The 22,194-nt window shown below is 40.0% G+C and overlaps 1 pseudogene across 1 annotated transcript; it reads right to left on the reverse strand.

The window, feature by feature from the left end:
- Positions 1–8,024: 8,024 nt before the first annotated feature.
- On the reverse strand, positions 8,025–20,945 carry LOC311184185 (patched domain-containing protein 3-like; annotated as a pseudogene). The gene is made up of 4 exons: positions 20,808–20,945; positions 18,235–18,422; positions 15,384–16,721; positions 8,025–8,134 (listed from the first exon to the last, which is right to left on the reverse strand). The product of its transcript is annotated as a patched domain-containing protein 3-like (transcript).
- Positions 20,946–22,194: the final 1,249 nt, after the last annotated feature.

Here is a 22,194-nt window from a genome sequence, read left to right on the forward strand (position 1 = left end):
TCTACCTCACCTGCTGCTCTCCTCAGCAGTGTATTTCACTCAGTCTGCCTGTTCTGCTCACCACTCTGTCTCTGGTAAATCCTCTCGCCACCCCCGCACCTCTGGCCTGTACCCTAGTTCTTCTATGCATAAATAAATAAATCTTTAAAAAAGATTATAAAACCAATCTTGCAATATTCCAAACTTGATCCATTTTCATTCATTGATATATCTTAAAACCATGATGAAATAATAACCACAAGCAAGGAGTATGTGATAGTTAAGAGTATATTTGATACAATGAGATAGTTAAGAGTATATTTATGACATGCTGTAAGTGAGCACCCAGGGGATTTTAAAAGTGGGTACAAAAATACAGCAGGTCATCAGGCAAGGAGTTGAGAGAGAAATCACTCCACATGGCTGTAACAAATACAAGGATATGGCACACGACATCAATGGGTTTCCTATACTTGAGAGGGAAAGAACAAACCACTGAGAGTTGAGTGTTTTGGGAACACATTGAATGCTACAGAAAATTTGAAACATATTAAATGCTCCACTGAAAAGTCTGTGTTCACTGTGGGAAAGAAATTAAGTTTAGACGTGGATCTATTAATTAGATGTCCAGTATTATTTTGAATTTGGCTTTCCATGTAATAATGTGCACTTGTTGAAAAATAGCATTGGGCCTATATAATATAATGGGAGAAAGCCAAAAAATATCTCATGGGTGAGAGCAGATTTAGTTTTAAAAAACACATACTTGGAATGATATCATGTTCATGAACAACTAAGTTGTACCTCATCAGTTTCCCCTACCATGAATAAAAATCTGGCATCACCCATGGACAGAAAATGATATTCTGGTATCTTTGTGTTCCAGTACCATACACCAAGATATCTGAGAGGGGCCACAGGCACAGGCACTGTGAATACATTCCAGGATTAAGATAAGAGAACTGCAGTGTAAGTATAAATTTGGGGGTCATCAGCATATACAAGGAAGTAAAGGTCATAGGAGAGAAGACCATGAGATAAATTAATTTGTCTAAAGGTAAAATGCAGTTGAAATGAAATAGGAAAAACAGACTGAGATGGAAGAATAGGATATGTGAGGGGGACACCCAGAGAGTTCTCCCTCTGAAAATAACTTTTGAGTGTCAAATGAAGAAATGATGTTGGAGGAAAGAGATTTCCATTGAGGTTGATATAGCTCCTGGGTTTAAAAAGGTATGTGTCAATTCCTTAAACTGAAAAATCAGTGGTGACCTTTCGAGACCAATATTGCAGGATGGGTGATTGGGAAAATTACCAATGCAAGTTCAAGAGTGAATTCCAGAGAAAGTGGTAGATAGACAGTCCTGTAGTTCATATTAGCTAAGTGGCATGACCAGGTAGATCCATTTTCTTCCTGTTTGACTGTAGCCTGCAAAACCCTGTTATGATTATTTACATTTTTCATTACTCCCTCTTTTTTTTTTTAAATCACCTTCCTGTGACCCTCAGTTAAAACAAAAACAGACAATAAAAATTTAAAAGAATTTATAAAATCACATCAGCAAAGACTCTTGAAAATGGTCCAATTTACTGAATACAACTTAAGTATTCAATCTATGAATAGACATCTATGAAACAAATCATTTCTTTTGAATACAGCTCCTCTCCAAATCCCTAACAAAAAACTGGCAAACATAAAAATAACAAGAATATAGGACTGAAGAATTCAGGCTACCAGGGAGAGAATGTAGGAGGGATGTGAACACATAGGCATGGGGGCCAAATATTCTAGGATAGAGTGCTCTGGATGCTTCGGTGGTGTGTGTTGTGAAGTAACATACATCTCAAGCAATATGAAATCATAAAAAAAAAGAAGTATGAAACTGTGCCCTAATTCATACACAAGCTTGTTCCATGTCCCTTCTATGAAGAAGCCAAAAACTGAATGGCCCACATCATTCACCGTTCAAAATTATTTGTCCTAAAGAGTGAGATTTTTCTTTGCTTCTCCCGTTCACTACATTATCCTGTTTGATTTGCTTAAAAGCAATGACTGGTCATATTCCTTTGATATGAAAGGAAAATTTATAGATTTCACCTTGTGGCATCTTTTCAAATCTCCTGTCCTCCACACCCACAGCAAGTGCAGCTGTTCTCGTCTTCTCCTTATTCCCTGAGAACACAACAGCGGCCTTCACACTGGCTACATCCATAGATTCTACTGAAGACCATGAAATACTTCCATTTCCCTTACTCCCATGTTAAGCAAGCCAGAACACCTATTTTTTTAAAAAGGAAACTTTGAACATTTAATATTTTATAATATCTCTACTTATAATGGTGAATGAGAACTTTTGTAAAATGCCAACTCTTACCTATCTTCATTCATTGATTATTCTTAAGATAGTGATAAAGTCACAACCATAAGCAAGGAAACACATTCCTTGCCTCAAAGGCATGCGTATAATTTGGATTCAATCTGAGGTAATAGTACAATATATGACATCCTTTAAGTGAGCACAGGCAAGCTTTTTTTTTTAAGATTTATTCATTAATTTATGCAAGTACTGGGTACAGTCAGAAGCGCGGGAGGATGAGAGAATTTACCAGAGCCCGAGCAAGGAACAGAACAGGCAGACTGACAGAGTACACTGCTGAGGGGAGCAGCGGGCATGGCAGGGGAGGTTTGTCACGCATGTGGGACCCTTGCTAGTGTTCGGCATCGAACCAGCACTGCAGAGGCTGTGGGCAGCTTCGCAGGCCAGCGCTCAACTGCTGTGCCACCAGGGAAAGCCCAGCACAGGCAGGTTTTAATGAGGAGGTAAGTTACTGGGGGAGGAATCCATTCCACAGAGATTACTGAATGAGCCCAACACAAGGCACATGTATCTAAGTGTTTTCTAAATGTGAAAGGCAAAGAATAAAATACTGAGAGATGGATTGGTTTAGAAACTTTGAAACATCCTTACTGTTATATTTAAAAGTCTGAGTTCACTTCCTTCGTGTTATGACAATTAAGATAGAGAACCAGGAATTCAATGTATAGTACACTTTTAGCTTCGATTTTAAAAATAATTGGTGCAACTCATATTGAAAAAAAAACTAGTAACAACAAATGTTGGCGAGGATGTGGAGGAAGAGGAACTCTACTACACTGCTTGTGGGAATGCAAACTATACAAACACTATGGAAATCTGTGTGGAGGTTCCCCATACTACTAAAATGGAGCTTCCATACAATCCAGTAATTCCACTCCTGGGAATCTACCCAAAGGACACAAAAACATTAATTCAAAAGGACACGTGCACCCCAATGATTACTGCAACACTTTTTACAATAGGTAAATTATGGCAACAACACCCAAGCCCAAAATAGATGACTGCATCAAGAAGATCCAGTCAATCCAAAATATAGACTAATGCCATTTGCAGTCACATGGATGGAGCTGGAAGGGATTATACTCAGTGAAATAAGCCAAAAAGAAAAAGAAAAATAGCAGATGGTTTCACTTATAGGAGGAATGTAGAGGATCCAAATAAGATATGAGGAAAAAAAAGGTAATTATAATAAATCAAAAATTAAAACCAAGGGCCTCCCTGGTGGCACAGTGGTTGAGAGCTGGGTTACGAAGCTGCCTGCTGCCTCTGTAGTGCTGGTTCAATCCCCGGCCACCGGGCAAGGGTACCACATGGCGTGCAGACCTCTCTTGCCGCCCGCTGCTCCCCTCAGCAATGTACTTCGTCACTCTGTCTCTTTAACTCTCTGCTCTGGCTCTGGTGAATTCTCTCACCCTCCCAGGCCTCTGACTGTACCCAGTGCTTGTATAAATAAACAAACAAATAAGTAAATAAATCTTTAAAAAAATTAAAACCAAGAGGCAACTATAAATCAGAGACATTCTGCAGGGAAGGAGAATGGAGAAAGATCAAAACAGTGGTGGGAAGAGCACAAGGGACTACGGTGATGGTACATGGGTGAATTGGTGGTGGGAACTTCAGAGGGACTACACCTGAGAGAAGAAAGCATACATTGTACAAAAATGAAGAATGATGTAAAACATATATTAAAAGAAAGAATAAACCAGAAGGCATATTAAAGAAATTACTGAAAATGTAAAAACAAAACAAAACAAAAAAGAAATGCCTTGGAGTACAGCATGGTGAGCATATAATAATCTACTGCGTATTTGAAAGTTGCAGAAAGTAGACCTCAAAAGTTCTCATCAGCAGTTTGACCATGTATATCCCAAATATTATCTTTTTAACATGCAAGCAAAATAAAAATGACTGAGAAAAAAAAATATGTGCAACTTATGGAAAATTATGAGGCACTGTAATATGATGGAAGAAATCAGAGATATATGTTGGGGGGGAGACATGACATGTACTTTAAAATAAGTTTATGTTGGAATGACATCAGAGTAATGACCAAACATGTCTACCTCATAAGGTCAGCATATCAAGAAAAAAGGTTGGTCTCACCCATGGACAAAAAAAAAAAAAAAAAAATGCCTTTCTGAGAGCTGAGTGCTCTAGTCCCATACACCAAGACATCTCTGAGGAGTCACAGTCTCGAGTGCAGTGTGTACAGGCTCACAGACCACATTTCTACAGTGACCCTGCAAGGCCCAGGACCTGACTCCACATAACTCAGCTGCATCCAGGAACAGCTGAAAATCCTATCTTTAGCCACAGTGCTCATGGAACTGCAGTCCTTAATCTCCACTCTTCCCCAGTCTCTAGACTGGAGGAACATGTGGCTGTGTTGGAAAACTCTGTGTCCTATCGGCTTACTTTTTCCTAATTATGGCACAATACAGACAGCATCTTTTATGTGCACAAGTTGAGGGCTCATAATTCTGGGGCCAGATTTCTTTCAACTCCTATGATAATTTACCAATACTACGCTTTTCCTCAAATTAAAAAAAAAAAAATTCTTACTCATCTAACTATTTTACCTTACTTAAAACTACCATTAGTACCAGTAAGAGGCCTAAAGAGGAAGCATACAATTAGACTGTAGTCCTGAAATAGGCAAACATTCAACAAGGTAAATCTGCATATTGCAAACAGCCACAACAATCCTAAAAGGCATGCAATTGATGAAGGAGACTCACCGTCCGTGGACCCACACAGAACTGTCTGGTCCAAGTGATAATTAGTATAAAATGTAAAACAATACAAACAGCTTCAACTCCATTGATACACTATATTTTTATGGAGCAGCAAATTTTCAGCCCCTCTTAAAAGCACTGAATGTATGGAAGAGAAATAACCAAACTCCTACCCTGAGAATGAAGTTACAGACGTTGAACCAGAAGGAAAATACACTTCCTGTTAGACAACACTAAAGCAGAAAGGGAAATTTGGAGGTTTGTAAGAGTGTGGCAGTCAAAATATGACTCGGAATGGCCAAGGCAGGTCTAACTGAGAAAATGGCTCTTGAGGAACCAACTGTAGAGATGAAGGGAGCAGGCGTGAGGATTATACGCCTTTTCCAAATGTTTTGGCTTTTTGCAATATGCAGATGCTTTTTCAGAAGAAAGAGCATTCCAGTTAGAATGAACAGCAAGTACCGAGGTATGCCAGGATGAGGGAAGAGTCAAAGTTCAGGGGGGCTGGAAAGGAATGGAAGGGGCAGGATATAGAAATACAAGTGACACAGAGAGAGACAAACAGAGAGAAACCACAATGGAAGTATAGAAACTCATCTGAGATGAACAGTGGCTAGTTCCAGATAGAGATTGGAAGAACGCTGTCATGTATTCTGAGTGAACTGGGAGTCAACTAGAGTGTTTTGAGAAGAGAGGGACAACATAATCTGACTTATGCCTTAATAGGCCCACTAATATTAAAAGGATATGTTGGGCCTCCCCTGGTGGCGCAGTGCTTGACCGTTGGGCTGCAAAGCTGCCTGAGCCTCTGCAGCACTGGTTTGATCCCCAACCACCGGCGAGGGTCCCACATGGCGTGCAGACCTCTCCTGCCGTGCCGGCTGCTCCCCTCAGCAGTGTACTTTGGTCCTTCTGCCTGTTCTGCTCCCCGCTCTGGCTCTGGTGAATTTTCTCACCCTCCCGCGCCTCTGACTGTACCCAGTGCTTGTATAAATAAATAAATAAATCTTTAAAAAACAAAAAAGAACTTAAACTGTAACAAACAATATATTTAAAAAATAAAATAAAAATAAAATGATTGTTGAGTGAAAAGGAAGGGCGATAGGGACATATTAACGGTCTCTTATATTATACAAGAGAGAAGATGATCTGGATTCAGCTTGGAAAATGTCACTGGTTTGTGGATATGTTTGGCTGTTAGACATTAGATGATTTACTGAAACATTAATTTCCAGGTGCAACAGAAAGAGAAAGACAGGAATCACAGGTGACACCCAACCTTATGATAGAGCACCTGCAAGAGCTGCTGCTATCTAAAAGAGCAAAGACTATCAAATAGTCAAGACACTTGCTTGAGGTATTCTGCATCTATGTTCATCAGGTAGATTGGTCTTCATTTTCTCTTTTTGGAAGGTTTTGGTCTGGTTTTGGTATCAGAGTAATGTTGGCCTCATAGAAGCATTCCCTCTTCCTCAATCTTTAGGAAACATTCGAGAAGGGTAAGTAGCAGACATATTTGATATTTTGGTACAAGTCACTTTTGCAGCCATCTGGTCCTGGGCTTTGTTATTTGGAAAACTTTAACTTATTTATTTATTTATTTTTAATTTTATTTTTTCTAAAGATTTATTTATTTATACAAGACAGGGGAACAGGCCAGATGTGGGGGAGGGTGAGAGGATTCACCAGAGTCAGAGTGGGGTACAGAACAGGCTGACTGAAATATACTGCTGACGGGAGCAGCAGGCAGGACAGGAGAGGTCTCCCGCGCCATGAGGGTTGCTTAGCGGCCGATGGGAATCAAACCAGCACTGCAGAGGCTGCGGACAGCTTCATAGCGCTGCACTCAACTGCCTGCACCACCAGGGAAGCCCGTGTTTGGAAAACTTTAAAAAACTTTTAACAATTCCATTGTAATTGCTTTGCTCAGGTTTTCTATCTCTTCCTCATTCAGTCTTGGAAGGTTGTATTTTTCTAATTTTTTTTTTCCATTTCTTCTTTGTTACCCGAGTTCTTGTTATATAGATGTTCATATGATCTCATATACAGATATTCATATGATATCACAATCTTCTGTATTTCTGATATATGTACTACAACTTCTCTTTTGGTTTTGGTTATATTTATTAAGAATCTTCCTTTCTTTGCTTTGTGAACCTAGTTATAAGTTTGTCTATTTTGTGTGTTCTTCGAAGAACTTGCTTCTTGCTTCACTGATATTTTGGACTGCCCTTTTTTTTTTTTTTCCTATTAGTCTATTTCTGCTCCAATTCTTATAGTTTCCTTCTTTCTCCTGGGTTTTGATTTTCCATGTTCAAGTTTCTTAAATTATAAGGTTAGAGATTATATATTTTAAATATTTCTTATGGGCCTGTATTGCTTTGTACTTCACTCTTCGTACTTTGTAGGTTCTATTATACTCATGTGTTCATTTTCATTTATCTTCAGGTATTCTTAAAGTTCTCCTTTGATTTCCTCATTAACCCAATAATCATTCATAGTAGGTTATTCAGTCTCCATTTATTACTGTTTTTTCCTGGTACCTTATTTATTGAATTTATGAATCTATGATGGATAGATATTAAAGTACTTATTGCAATAGGTCTCCTTCAAGTCACTAAGCTAAAGCACTAAAATCTGAAAAAAAAATGCAGACGAAACAACTGAAGCACAACTGATTGGGAGAAGAAAGAAATAGGGATGGGACCGCACGTCATTCGCACAGCATTATGGGGTATTAGTGGTGGGTGTCACACACAGCATTCACCCGATGAGGTGTGCACATGTCCCTAAAGCACACGCAGGCTTGGAAAACAACACTGCCTCGAAGAAGTGACAAAAACACAATGAACTACATCATTCAACTTTCAGCAGTGTTTGCCTATAATAGAGACTTTTTTTTTTTGCTTGGACTGACAAAAGCAATGACAGCTCATTGTCCTTGAACCTTAACGAAGAGTTGTTTTGACCTTGTGCCATTTTTATCTGGTTCATGTCTCCCGCCGACTACATCCACTGTAATCACAACAGGCTTCGTACTGGCTACAAAAGCAGATTCTGGTAAAGACACTGAATCACATTGGGTTGTCTTCTTCCCTGTGTCCGTAAGCCTACTTTGAAAGAAGAACCATGTAAACCTCCTGTTTTCCAATATAAAGTGTAATGAAACAACTTTTACAGCATCCCAACAATATCCACCTGCATTCACTGATATATTCTTAAAACCGTGATTAAGAAATAACCATAAGCTAGGAGAATACTCATTGCTTCAAAGCCACATGTACAATTATGACACAATGTGATAGTAAAGAGTACATTTTTGACATGCTGGGAGGCTTTATAGGTGGTATAAGAAATACAGCAGGTCACCAAAGGTACTGGTGGAGAAACCACACTACATAGACAATGGACCATAAACAGTATGATATGGCACATCACATCTCTGTGATTCCTAAGCACACCTCTCTGTGTTTCCTCCGGGTTTGAAAGGGAAAGAACAATAACTGAGAGTTCAGTGCACACAGAAAGTTTAAAACATATTCATTGCCACACTGAAAATCTGAGTTCACTGTGGAAATCTACTGCTGCTTAGACAAGAGACTAATTATAATGGGTACTGTTCTTTGGCCTTTGTATTTTTTAATGTAAAAATGAGCACCTAATTGAACTTGTACTGGGAATACATATTAGAAGGTCTCTGATAAATTCTCATGGGTGAAAAAGATTTACTTTAAAATATTCACTACATGTATCTTGCAGTGACATCAGGGTCATATGCACGTAAGATGTACATCATCAGTTTCACCTGCCACGAACCTCAAAATGGCATCAACCATAGACAAAAACAAAAGTTGTCTTTCTGATCTCAGTGATCCAGTACCATATACCCGGAGAGAGGACCGAGAGCAGGTGCAGTGAACACATGTCAGGAATTAAGGGAAGGCTGGCAGCGCACATGCAACTTTGGGCATCTATCATATACAAGGAGGGAAGAGTCATGGGGCCAAAGATCCTGGGAAACCTCAATTTGTCTGTAGGTAAAGGGCTTTGGGAAGAAATAGGAAAAATAGACTGAGGTCAAAAAACGAGAAATGGGAGGGAGAAACCTGGTAAGTGAGCTCTCCCACTGAAATTAACAGAGCCTAAACTCAAATGTAAATATTATGTGGTGGGAGAATGATTGCCATCGAGGCAGACATTGCCCATGGGTCTAAAGAGATATGTGTTGTTATCATAGAGTGAAAAATCCTTGTAGCCTTTAGAAAGCAAGTTTGGACCATGCAAGAGTGGGACCCTTACGGTTGAAAGTTCAAGAGTGAAAACAGGAGAGAATGGGAATAGAGAGTTCTGTAAGACGTCAAGAGCTCATGGGACACAACGGCGAGACATGGTTCTTCTTGTTGGAATAGTTGCAAATACATTACCATGAATATGTGGTATTTCTGTAACAGTCTACTTCTTTTCTAACTACTTGCTTGTGAAACAAAACGGTTAAAAAATTGCAGTTATTTTGAAAAAAAAATACAACCAAACCCTATGATCATATGTTGAGTGTGTTTCCTTTTATTGACTTGAATCTATTTACTGTATTTATGAATCGATAATGGATAGATATCAAAGTATTTATTGCACTAGGTCTCCTTCACAGTCACTAAGCTAAGGAACTAGAAATCTGAAAAAAAATTTAGAATAAATGACTGAAGCACAAGGTTTTGGGAGGAGTATGAAATAGGGATGGGGCCTAACGTCCATCATACAACATTATGAGGCCTTAGTGGTGGGTGCCAAGCACATCATTCACCCGATGATGTGTGAACATATCCCCTAAAGCACAAACAGGCTTGGAAATCTACACTTCCAGGATGAAGTGACAAAAACACAATGATCTACATCATTCAACTTTCAGCACCGTTTGCCTATAATAAAGAACTTTTTTTGCTTGGACTGCCAAAGCAATCACAGCTCATTGTCCTTTAAACTTAAAGGAAGAGTTGTTTTTACCTTGTGCCATTTTCATCTGGTTCATGTCTCCCGCTGACTACATTCACTGGAATCACAACAGGGTTCTTACTGGCTACAAACGCAGATTTTGGTAAAGACGCTGAACCACTTTGGGTGGTCTTCTTCCCTGTGTCCGTAAGCCTACTTTGAAAGAAGAAACCATGTAAACCTCGATTTTCTGAGATAAAGTGTAATGAAAGAACTATTACAACATCCCAACATTATCCACCTGCATTCACTGATATATTCTTAAAACTGTGATGAAGAAATAACCATAAGCAAGGAGAATACTCCTTGCTTCAAAGCCACATGTACAATTATGACACAATATGATAGTAAAGAGTACATTTCTGACATGCTGGGAGGCTTCACACAGGTGGCATAAGAAATAGAGCTGTTGGCCATTTGCATTTCCTCTTCAGAGAAGTTTTGTTTTAGCTTTTCTGGCCATTTTTTGATAACAGACATATGAAAAAATGTTCAACAACCCTTGTAATCAGGGAAATGCAAATCAAAACTACCATGAGATACCATCTTACACCAGTGAGAATGGCACATATTAAAAAAACTAGCAACAACAAATGTTGGCGAGGTTGTGAAGAAAAAAGAACTCTTCTACACTGTTGGTGGGAGTGCAAACTGGTCCAACCACTATGGATAGCTGTGTGGAGATTTCTGGACCTACTAAACATAGAGCTTCCATATGATCCAGAAATTCTACTCCTAGGTATTTACCCAAAGGACACAGACACATCAATTCCAAAGAACACCTGCACCCCTATGTTTATAGCAGCACTATTTACAATAGCTAATCTTTGGAAGCAACCCAAAAGCCCAAAAATAGATGACTGTATCAAGAAGATGTGGTACATATATACCATGGAATATTACTCAGCATTCAAAAAAGATAAACACATGCAATTTGCAGCAACATGGATGGTGCTGGAAGGGATCATGCTCAGCGAAATAAGCCAAAAAGAAAAAGAAAAATACCGGATGGTCTCACTCATAGCAGGAATCTAGAAAACTTAAATAAGGGACCAGGAAAATGAATCACTATAAGAAAGTGAAAATCAAAATCCACAAAAAACTATGAACCAGAGACACTTTTTGGGTGGTGGGGGGCGGGAGGGGAGGGACTGGGGTCAGAATGGGGTTGTTGCAATTGTATGGGGGAATATAAAAATTAAATTTATTATGTTAAAAAAATAAAAAATAAAAACAAAAAAAAAAAGAAAAAAGAAATAGAGCTGGTCACCAAAGGCACCGTTGGAGACACCACTCTACATAGACGATGGATCGTAAACAGTATGATTGGCACATCACATCTCTGTGTTTCCTAAGCACACATCTCTGTGATTCCTCTGTGTTTGAAAGGGAAAGAACAATAACTGAGAGTTCAGTGCCCCCAGAAATTTTAAGACATATTCAATGCCACTCTGAAAATCTGAGTTCACTGTGGAAAACTACTGCTGCTTAGACAAGGGACTAATTATTCAATGGGTAATGTTCTTTAGCCTTTGTATTTTTTAATGTAAAAATGAGCACCTAATTAAACTTGTACTGGGAATATATATTAGAAGGTCTCTTATAAATTCTCATGGGTGAAAAAGATTTACGTTTAAATATTCACTACAGGTATCTTGCAGTGATAGCAGGGTCATATGGACATAAGATGTACCTCATCAGTCTCTCTTCCACGAAACTTAAAATGGCATCACCCATAGACAAAAACAAAAGATGTCTTTCTGATCTCAGTGATCCAGTGCCAAATACACGGAGAGAGGACCCAGAGCAGGTGCAGTGAACACATGTCAGGAATTAAGGAAAGTCTGGCAGCGTACATGAAACTTTGGGCATCTATCAAATTCAAGGAGGGAAAAGTCATGGGACCAAAGATCCTGGGAAACCTCAATTTGTCCATAGGTAATGGGCTTTGATAAGAAACAGGAAAAATAGACTGAGGTCAAAAAACGAGAAATGGGAGGGAGAAACCTGGTAAGTGAGCTCTCCCACTGAAATGAACCGAGCCTACATTCAAATGAAAACATTATGTGGTGGGAGAATGATTGCCATCGAGGCAGACATTGCCCATGGGTCTAAAGAGATATGTGTTGTTATCATAGAGTGAAAAATCCTTGTAGCCTTTAGAAAGCAAGTTTGGACCATGTATGAGTGGGACCCTTATTGTTGAAAGTTGAAGAGTGAAAACAGGAGAGAATCGGAATACGCAGTACTGTAAGCCTTCAAGAGCTCATGGGATATAATGGTGAGACACAGTTCCTCTTGTTTGAATAGTTGCAAATACATTACCATGATTATCTGGTATTTCTGTAATAGTCTACTTCTTTTCGAATCACTTGCTTGTGAAACAAAATGGTTAACAACTTGCAGTTATATTGAAAATAAAAAAAAAACAACCCTATGATCATATATTGAGTGTGTTTCCTTTTATTGACCTGAATTTATTTACTGAATTTATGAATTGATGATGGATAGATATTAAAGTATTTATTGCACTAGGTCTCCTTCACAGTCACTAATATAAAGAACTAGAAATCTGAAAAAAAAATGCAGAATAAACAACTGAAGCACAAGGGGTTGGGAGGAGAATGAAATAGGGATGGGGCCTAATGTCCGTCATACAGCATTATGAGGCATTAGTGGTGGGTGTCAAGCGCAGCATTCACCCGATGAATTGTGAACATATCCCCTAAAGCCCACACAGGCTTGGAAAACTACACTCCCAGGATGAAGTGAGAAAAACACAATGATCTACATCGTTCAACTTTCAGCACTGTTTGCCTATAATAGAGACTTTTTTTTTTGCTTGGACTGACAAAAGCAATCACAGCTCATTGTCCTTGAACCTTAAAGGAAGAGTTGTTTTTACCTTGTGCCATTTTTATCTGGTTCATGTCTCCCGCCAACTACATTCACTGGAATCACAACAGGCTTCGTACTGGCTACAAACGCAGATTCTGGTAAAGACGCTGAACCACATTGGGTTGTCTTCTTCCCTGTGTCCGTAAGCCTACCATGAAAGAAGAAACCATGTACACCTCCTGTTATCCAATATAAAGTGTAATGAAAGAACTATTACAACATCCCAACATTATCCACCTGCATTCACTGATAAATTCTTAAAACCGTGATTTAGAAATAACCGTAAGCTAGGAGAATACTCATTGCTTCAAAGCCACATGTACAATTATGACACAATGTGACAGTAAAGAGTACATTTTTGACATGCTGGGAGGCTTTACACAGGTGTTATAAGAGATACAGCAGGTCACCAAAGGTACTGGTGGAGAAACCACACTATATAGACAATGGACCATAAACAGTATGATAGGGCACTTCACATCTCTGTGATTCCTAAGCACACATCTCTGTGTTTCCTCCGTGTTTGAAAGGGAAAGAATGATAACTGAGATTTCAGTGCACACAGAAAGTTTAAAACATATTCAATGCCACACTGAAAATCTGAGTTCAATGTGGAAAACTACTGCTGCTTAGACAAGAGACTATTTAATCAATGTGTACTGTTCTTTGCCTTTGCATTTTTTAATGTAAAAATGAGCACCTAATGAACTTGTACTGGGAATATATATTAGAAGGTCTCTGATAAATTCTCATGGGTGAAAAAGATTTACTTTAAAATATTCACTTCTTTTTACCCACTTTTTTGTACTTCTTTTTACCCACTTTTTCAAATTGCAAGTCACTGCATGTTAACACACATACATACAACACACGTTTCTCAGTCCCTTACACATTGCAGCCCCCTTCCCATAAGCCTGTGCACAAGCATGCAGCTCCCTGTGTGGTGCGGAGGGCTCACAAGACCTTGCTGGGTTCCACGGTGATTGGCAGGTTTCTCCTGGACAGGTATCACTTCCTAACATGTGCATTTGAGTATCTGCCTTGAGTGTTTCTTCCTCAGCCCAGGGGCAGAGACTGCTGTTCACTTTCTTCATTGCTTTATGCTAAAAGCCAGGAAGAGTGTTTGCCACAATGCAAGTGCTTTAAAACAAATTGTGAAGTAAATGAATTGTGTACTTTTAACACTGGGAATGTAAAACCAGGACAAAGGCCGATTAGTACAGCTGTTAAAAAAGCAAGTGCACCCTCACCCCAGTCCCATGTGCTCCTCCCTCCTTCCCTCTGCTCCCTGTCCTTCCTCCTTCCCTGCAGGATGTCTCTGATTAATAGTTGTATGTTTCTTTTTTGGGTTTTGTACTGCTGTTATTTTTCTTACACTGATGTCTTATTTGGTTCCCCTATATCCCTGCTATAAGTGAAACCATCCTATATTTTTCTTTTTCCTTCTGGCTTATTTCACTGAGCATAATTGGTGAAGGAAATTCTATGGGGACTACACCTGAAAGGGGGGAGCAAATATTGTTTAAAAATGAACAATGATGTCTAAATTAAAATATATGTATATATATATATTCTCACCAAAAAAAAAAAAAAAGAAAGGGCAGAAGTGTTGTCAACCACCCATCTGTAACCCACCTCCTTCTTCTAATGGAGGGCATTCTTTGAATCTGTTCTTCCTACTGGGTTTATAATGGCTAACGGAGGACGTGGTTTTAGTGGCTCCTCCTGGTGGGTGACATCATTGCCAATCCCTGACTTGCCTCTATTGATGATCTGGACATGAAGAGTATGTTTAGGGCATCATCCATGCAGAGTGAGGAGAATGAGACCCTTAGCAGTCAGATGCCCTTTGAGAACATCTTGAACTTGAGAAGTCTCAAAACCGTTTCCTTTTCAAAGAAAGAATTTATCCTTTTCAATTATCTATATAATAAGAGAGATAGAATTATTATTCTCTATTGGTAAAAAAATAAAAAGTAAAATAGTTTTAAACCTACAATTACCAGGAATATCACTTCCTTTCTTTACAGCATTAGTTAATACTTATTTTTATTATCTGTATCTGTTTATCTATAAATAAAACATATATCCATTATCATTTAAGTCCCATTTAGGTATCAAATTTAACTGATAAAGAAATTCCAAACAGATCAATTACTAGCAAGGCCATTGAATCAGCAATCAAACTCCTACCAAAAAACAAAAGTCCAGCACCTGATGGCTTCAGTGGTTAATTCTTTTTTTTTTTTTCAGGTTTATTTATTTATACAAGAACCATGGTACAGACCAGATGCACGGAAGGATGAGAGGATTTACCAGAGACAGAGGGGAGAGCAGAACAGGCAGACTACCAAAACACACTGCTGAGGGGAGCAGCGGGTGAGACAGGAGAGGTCTGCGTAACCTAGCAAAAACAATGCCTCAATTGCTTTTTGGTTTGCTGAGGGTTTAGAACTGGAAACAAATGCATAAGAAATATGTGCACAAAAATCAAAAGAAAACCCTATACAAATCACAAGATTCATCATGGATACGGATCAAGGTTGACATGCCAGAATCCCATGAAACCTGTTATTCCTACAATCACAGACCCAATAGAAAGAGTGACCCAAAAGGATCACAATGAGTCGGGAATTAGCAATAAAGAAACAATGAACATAGCTATGGATGCAACGATGACACTTCCAATAGTGTTTTCTAAGATAGCAGAATATTGATCAAAATAGATAAATGCTAGGTTATACACCATTAGGGGGATCTCACACCTTTTGGCTATACTTCGTTATTGGAATAACATGTTCTTCTTACTGCACGAAGAAGAAACACCCGTGGTCTGTATGAAGGCCCGGGAAGAAGTAATCTCATGTGATAATGAAATATTAATATCATATGTAAAAATTGGAATATGCACTAAAAAAACCAGGAATGTTGTTTATAAAACTATCTCTGCCATTTACAGCTAAGATGTTGTCTTCCATATACTGTATATATGCTTGTAACCAAAACTGAGTTAGATTTTGAATGACATAGTCACTGTTTTCAAAAGTGGTCAGACATTTGCCCAATGTTTGCCTAGTGTCTTTATCCCGGTAGTCAACTGCTTCAGTCATGATAACCTACACTATGGGACCATAATCTGAAAAATCCTCTTCATGGATGTTAAAATAGGGTGTGATATAAGAATAGTCACTTGCCAAATGCCGAAGTTCTAAACCTTCCTGCTCTTGGAAACAGCCATATATACTGAATGCAATGTACAGAAGGTATAAAACCACTATCACAACTTGGACTTAGTGTTTGTGAGAAAGGGGCCAAAATAATCTCTAAAGAACAAGTTGATTGGATGGATGCTCGATTCTTCATCAGTTCAAATAGAACCAAATGGGAGCAGCAGCACATTATCAGCGAGGAAAAATTTTGGTCCGGGTGACCCTCTGACTTTTGCAACAAGCACAGTCAGGCCACTTCTCTCCTACCATCTAGGGCCATAGAGGCTCCAAAACAGGTGATGTTATAAAAATAACAGAAGAGCAAGGTTGTTCCCGTGTAAATGCAAAAGTACTGCACGGACTTAAAGGAGGTCATCACCCCTGTAAAGCATGCCCGGACATTTGTGAGAGTGATGATGGTGATGGACACCGCCACGTGGGAGTAGACGTCAGACATTCGCTGTTGTACGCTGTCCATGATGTTGGTCTTCTGCCAGGCAGAAATCATGATAAGCATGTCATCAATGCAACACCTGTTAAAAAATATCTTAATGTATATTCATATCCATGAAAGTGTAAATAGCACAATTCAAACGGTTTCCCCCTTTTTCTCTTTTGAATGAAGCAACATTGTTTTACATCCTTGTTGAGTTTTTGACAGTCTAGGATTTCTCCCCTCAGGTGTGGCCACTTTCGCTCTCCCAGCACCAGCACACCTGTGGTCCTCCACCAGAGTCCTTGTGCTTTCCTCCCTGTCCCTCTTGCCACCCCGCCCTCCCCCTGCTTCCTGGCTGTCTCAGCTCTAGGACAGCTTTCAAGATTTGCTTTGAAAGTTTGTCTTTGTCTGACCCTTTGTCTAGTTTCCCTATATTCCACATCTAAGTGAAATGATCCTTTGTCCCTTAAGGTCTTATTCTTTGTCCCTTCAGATTTTATTTATCTTGCACAGTCTGTGCTTAGGTAACACTTTCCTTGGTTGTCTCTGTGTCCACAACAGAGCACACTCCTCCCTCTGTAATGAGCTTGTGCTTTGCACGGATTCCTATTATTTCCACACAGCACAGTATACTCCTCCTCTCCAATTATGGTGCCTCAGTGTTGAGATCAGGAAACCTGGTGGATGCGTGTTAGTTCAAGCAGGATTAGCAATCTGTTTCTGATTCCACTCAATTACTTGAGAGACCATTTTCTCTCATAAGGCATTTCACAGAAATGCAGAAACACTTCCAGCCAACGTTCTGTTACTGAACCTATCTGACCACCACAGCATCAGTCTATCATTGCAGTATGACTTGAGAGGCACAACATCATTTACAGGCACACGCACACTAGTTTTCCGTCTAGTCTGTTTCTTGGTGGGAATATAGAGGTTTCCTATGTTTGAATTCACCAATCTCCTGTGGACAGGGGAGATGGTTTTCAATTCTCAATCACACAGAAATGAACATACTTTCTCTAATTTTTGGAGCATTGTTTTCAATTATTAGGACAAATTGCTAGAAGTAGAATGGAGAGGTGAAAGACAGGAACCTTGAATCCCCTTTTAAGCCTTTTGATTTGATACAAATATTGGACTAAGAAAAGTATGAGTCAATTGACAGTCTTCTCCAAGCAGTAGAAGACAGTGTTCATTACACACAACCACCCCAAAAGTTTCAGTCTCGCAATACTTACTAATTTAATAAGAAAACAAGGCATCTCAGTTTTGGTTTAATTTGCATCCCTTGGGTGAGATGTCATATATTTGCCCCCCTTACATTTCCAGTGACTTGTATTTTACCTTTTCAGGATTGTGCATGTGTGTGTGTGTGACAGAGAGAGAGAGAGAGAACTTCCTGCTCATGTCATTGTCTTTACTTTTGCATTTGGGGTCCTTATTTTTTCCAGTTCTGAAAACACAATTTAATGTTTGTCTTCATTTTTCACATCTTATTTTGGATCTGTAGTCATCTAAGCACAGTTCTTTTACTTAATCTATCATAAACTCATTCTGTTATCTACTTTCTCCCCAATACTCATAGTGTAGCCTAACATGTGCGTTATTCATCTAGTATTAGAAATGGTGCATGTACAACTATTGTCACAAATGGCACCCCCACGAATAACATGAGGCCAAAGCCACTCACCACTGCCAAGGCAACAGAAATCACTCCAACTACTGCAATAAACATTTTGTTTCGTATACAGCTAAACCTGTAAATAGGGAGGGAAAAATGATGAATTTTTAGCAGCAGCTTCCATACTCAAATTCCATCAATTCATGACATTCTTGATTTGGACCTGTTCTGAAATCTCTCCTGCAATCATTCTACATCTGTCTCCTGGAGACCTTTAATTCCCATGCACTATCCCAGACCAACTATACCAATTCAAAGAGGGAAAATAAAAGTTGGCATTTTGTGCTTTAACTTAACTATCTTCTTATGCAGCTGGCCAAGCACTAATTCCCTGATGGTGTTTCAGAACCACATACATGTACTGGAGCACAGCAGATGGTTAATTCCACACTAGTGTTCAAGGAGTTGTGTGTGAATTGAACACAACACTAAAGGGCAGGCAGCTGTAGTTGAGAAAGTACCCACATCCAATTATCTTTGCACTCATTTCCTGATTCCAACTAGCTATTAACAGCAACCTAAAGGGTTCCTGTACAACAGAGATAGTATGTGGTTAATAAAATGCATGAAAGCATCCTGCTAAAACGGTTTCAAGATTCTCCTTTATTGATGAAGAGGGTTCTAGAAAAGTTGCTATTAATTGCAAAAAAAAATTGTTTTGAAATGTACTGTTTTTGGATCAACACAAGACTTTTCTGTTTCTCTGTTTGACCACCAGAAATGGGAATACAGAGAGAGCATTTGAAAGCATGTATGCAGTACTTTGCCTCCACAATAACCACATTACATTTTAAAATATTGACAGCCACCTGTGGTTTTATGTTTTAATTTTATGTGAACAGTTTTAAACAAATGATTGATAAAAGTCTCTCTGGACTTCTATAGGAAAAATAAACTGAGTTGGAAGACTAGGAGAGACAACTAAGGAAATGGAGCTACTGATTCTAAAACAGTATGTGATGAAAATAACTTTTCAGATCATATTCACATAGCAAAACTTTCTTTTTATTAAAAGGTTTCTGCACCATCGATGTGTTCCACTTTTTCTCAAACTGCTGGTGCCTTGAGTTTAATTTAGGGTCCAAACACACACACACAAATTTCAGAGCAAAATTAAATCGCTTGGGTTACAAAAAATTTCAACATGATGAATATTTTCCTTTTGCAATACTTCTTGAAAACAATATTTATAAATATTTAAGATAAGTACATAACACAGATGAAGTTCAAATGTAAAAAGGTTAGTGAGAGCTACACAGGACATGTTTAGTCTCAATCCCTTTTACAAGATTCTCATTTTTATGTAATTTTTTTAGACACTGAGGTAGGAAGGTAAATTGTTGGCTACAGTGAATTTACTTTGACTAGTTGTGCTGATGTTCTCAAAGCAACTGTTAATAATTGTAAGTGAAGGAAAGATATGAAAATGGACACTGTAGGAGACTGATGATATTCTAGAACCCTACAAGAAACTTGATAGAAGCAGTTTATCAAAATAATCGGAGAATGATCAAACTTTAGATTTCCTAAGACCCCAGATCAACAGATCTTGATTCAGTAGGTTTACAATGAAGCTGCAGAATCATTGTGTCTAAAATTTTCCTCACACGATTCCAATGGTCAGTCAAATTGAGGCATCCCTGGAAGCAAAATGGCTAATTTTCTGAATATTCTAATAACTTGACAGCGTCGGGCTGAATTGGACATGATTACACTTCAAAAACTGTATGTTTGGGGTGGAGGCCACATCTTTCTAAAAGATAACGATGTTATCTATTAAACACAAGTACAGTTAAACTATGTTTGAGAAGAGAAATATTTTCCAGATTTTATCAGAAATTGATTTAATAGTTGGCATAATAAATTTTGTCATTTATAAAATGCCAAATTTGAAATAGTCTACAATCTCAATATACTACTACTTGCCATAGAATGGTGTTCAATTTGGCCATACTCTCTTGGGAAGGTCTTACCATCTCTTGTGGCCCCCCACCCCTTCATCCCTGCCCAGGTTTCCAAGGATTAATTTACCCATTTAAATTCAATCATCCTGCTTTCTACCCAAATGTAAGGCAAACCCCAACATGGGTAGATTCATCAGTGTTTGAAACAGTTGGGTTGTTTTCCTAGCTGTTGTCATCACCTTCCTATAGTCTGCCATAATCCACAGCACTCTACCCACTCCTGATACTCCCAAAAATAGTCACCCAATCCCAAAGCTTGCTCAAGAAATACACAGCACAAACCACTCAGTGGCCAGCCAAAGGCGCACCCAAGGCCCACTGCCATCCCCAGAACCAAAAAAGTGAAACCCATGGCCCCCCCGTGGTACAGCCAGAACCAGCCTTCTCTCCTGGAGCCTGGCCGGCACCACCCACCCGCCGGTGTTTGGGCGCCCGCCCACAGTGCCCACCGGGGTCCCGGGTGCCCGGGTCGGCCCCAGCAGGGCTATGGGGGCTGGTGTCTGCTGGCTGGGGGCAGGCTGTGCCCTGGGCAAGCGACCGCAGGCTGGCGAGGAGGGGGCCACTTGTAGCTGCGGCGGTCAGTGTCCATTCGGGCCCTGTGGAGCCGCTGGCCGGGTTGGGGACGCAGGCCTGCCGGCGCCTGGGCTGTCAGAGGCCGAGTACCGAGGCGAGCCATGCCAGCCTGTGGAGGCAGGGTGGGTGGCGAGCTGCACGCCAGCTTCAAGGCCCGGGGTGCTGGGCTGTGCCGGCCGCCCGCCCCGAGCTGGCCCTGTGTGTGTGTGTGTGTGTGCATGTGCGCGTGTGTTGTGTGTGCGCATGAGGATTTGTGTGTGCCTGCGGGCAAGCGCGTGTTTGGGGGCGGCGGGGTCCCTGGTAGAGAAGCAGGTGCACTGGCGGGGGAGGGGGGGCAGTGGTCAGCTGGGCTGGCAGGCAGGAGGCCCAGGCAGGAGGGGCCGGTGGTCTTTGGGAGTGGGTGGAGCCGGGGCGCAGGTCGGCGGCAGACGCCCAGGGGTCGGGCGGAAGGCCACCAGCAAAGCACTGAAGGCCAGGGGCGATGCCCCGACAGGCTTGCAGAGACTGAAGGCAGGAGACAGAGGTGTGAGCACACACGAAGGCGAGCCCTTGACCCCGACGATGACCACGGGCTGGACACAGTGAATGCAGCCAGGATGGAGGCGGCCTTGCTCCCGGGGAAGCCAAAGGTCCACAGGCCCTGAAGGCAACAGGCCAGCACCCCCTCCTCCTTTCAACCATGACTTTATGGAAAACCAACATTCAACATCTATTTCTCCTTTAAGAGACTGTAAAAGAATAAGGACCTTCCCAGACAAACAGAAACTCTGGAATTTCATTACGACTAAACCCCCACTCCAAAAACTACTATGAGGAATCCCAAATCCAGAACCTCAGAGGGACAAATAACAGCGAAAGAAGGCCAAAAAAAAAAAAAAGTTGTTAAAAGAATAAATAAATAAAATCAAAGGAAAGACAAACACAATGGCAAATACAGATGCTAACATCAATATTAACTCTAAATGTCAATGGACTAAACTCTTCAATAAAAAGACACAGAGTTGCAGCCTGGATTAAGAAACAAAACCCAACCTTTTGCTGTCTCCAGGAAACACATTTAGCTACAAAAGATAAAAATAGACTCAAAGTTAAAGGATGGGAAACAATCCTACAAGCAAATGGACCAAAAAAGAAAGAAAGCAGGAACAGCTATACTTATATCAGATAAAACAGATTTCAAACTCAAAAAAATAAAAAGAGACCCCAATGGTCACTACATTATGATCAAGGGGACAATACTTCAAGAAGCAATAACACTCATTAACATATACTCACCAAACGAAGGAGCACCAAACTATATCAGACAACTGTTGTCCTCTCTGAAAACACATCAGAGAAAACACATAAGTAGT

The sequence above is a fragment of the Talpa europaea genome (assembly GCF_964194135.1).
Source record: "Talpa europaea genome assembly, chromosome: 14".
NCBI lineage: Eukaryota > Metazoa > Chordata > Mammalia > Eulipotyphla > Talpidae > Talpa > Talpa europaea.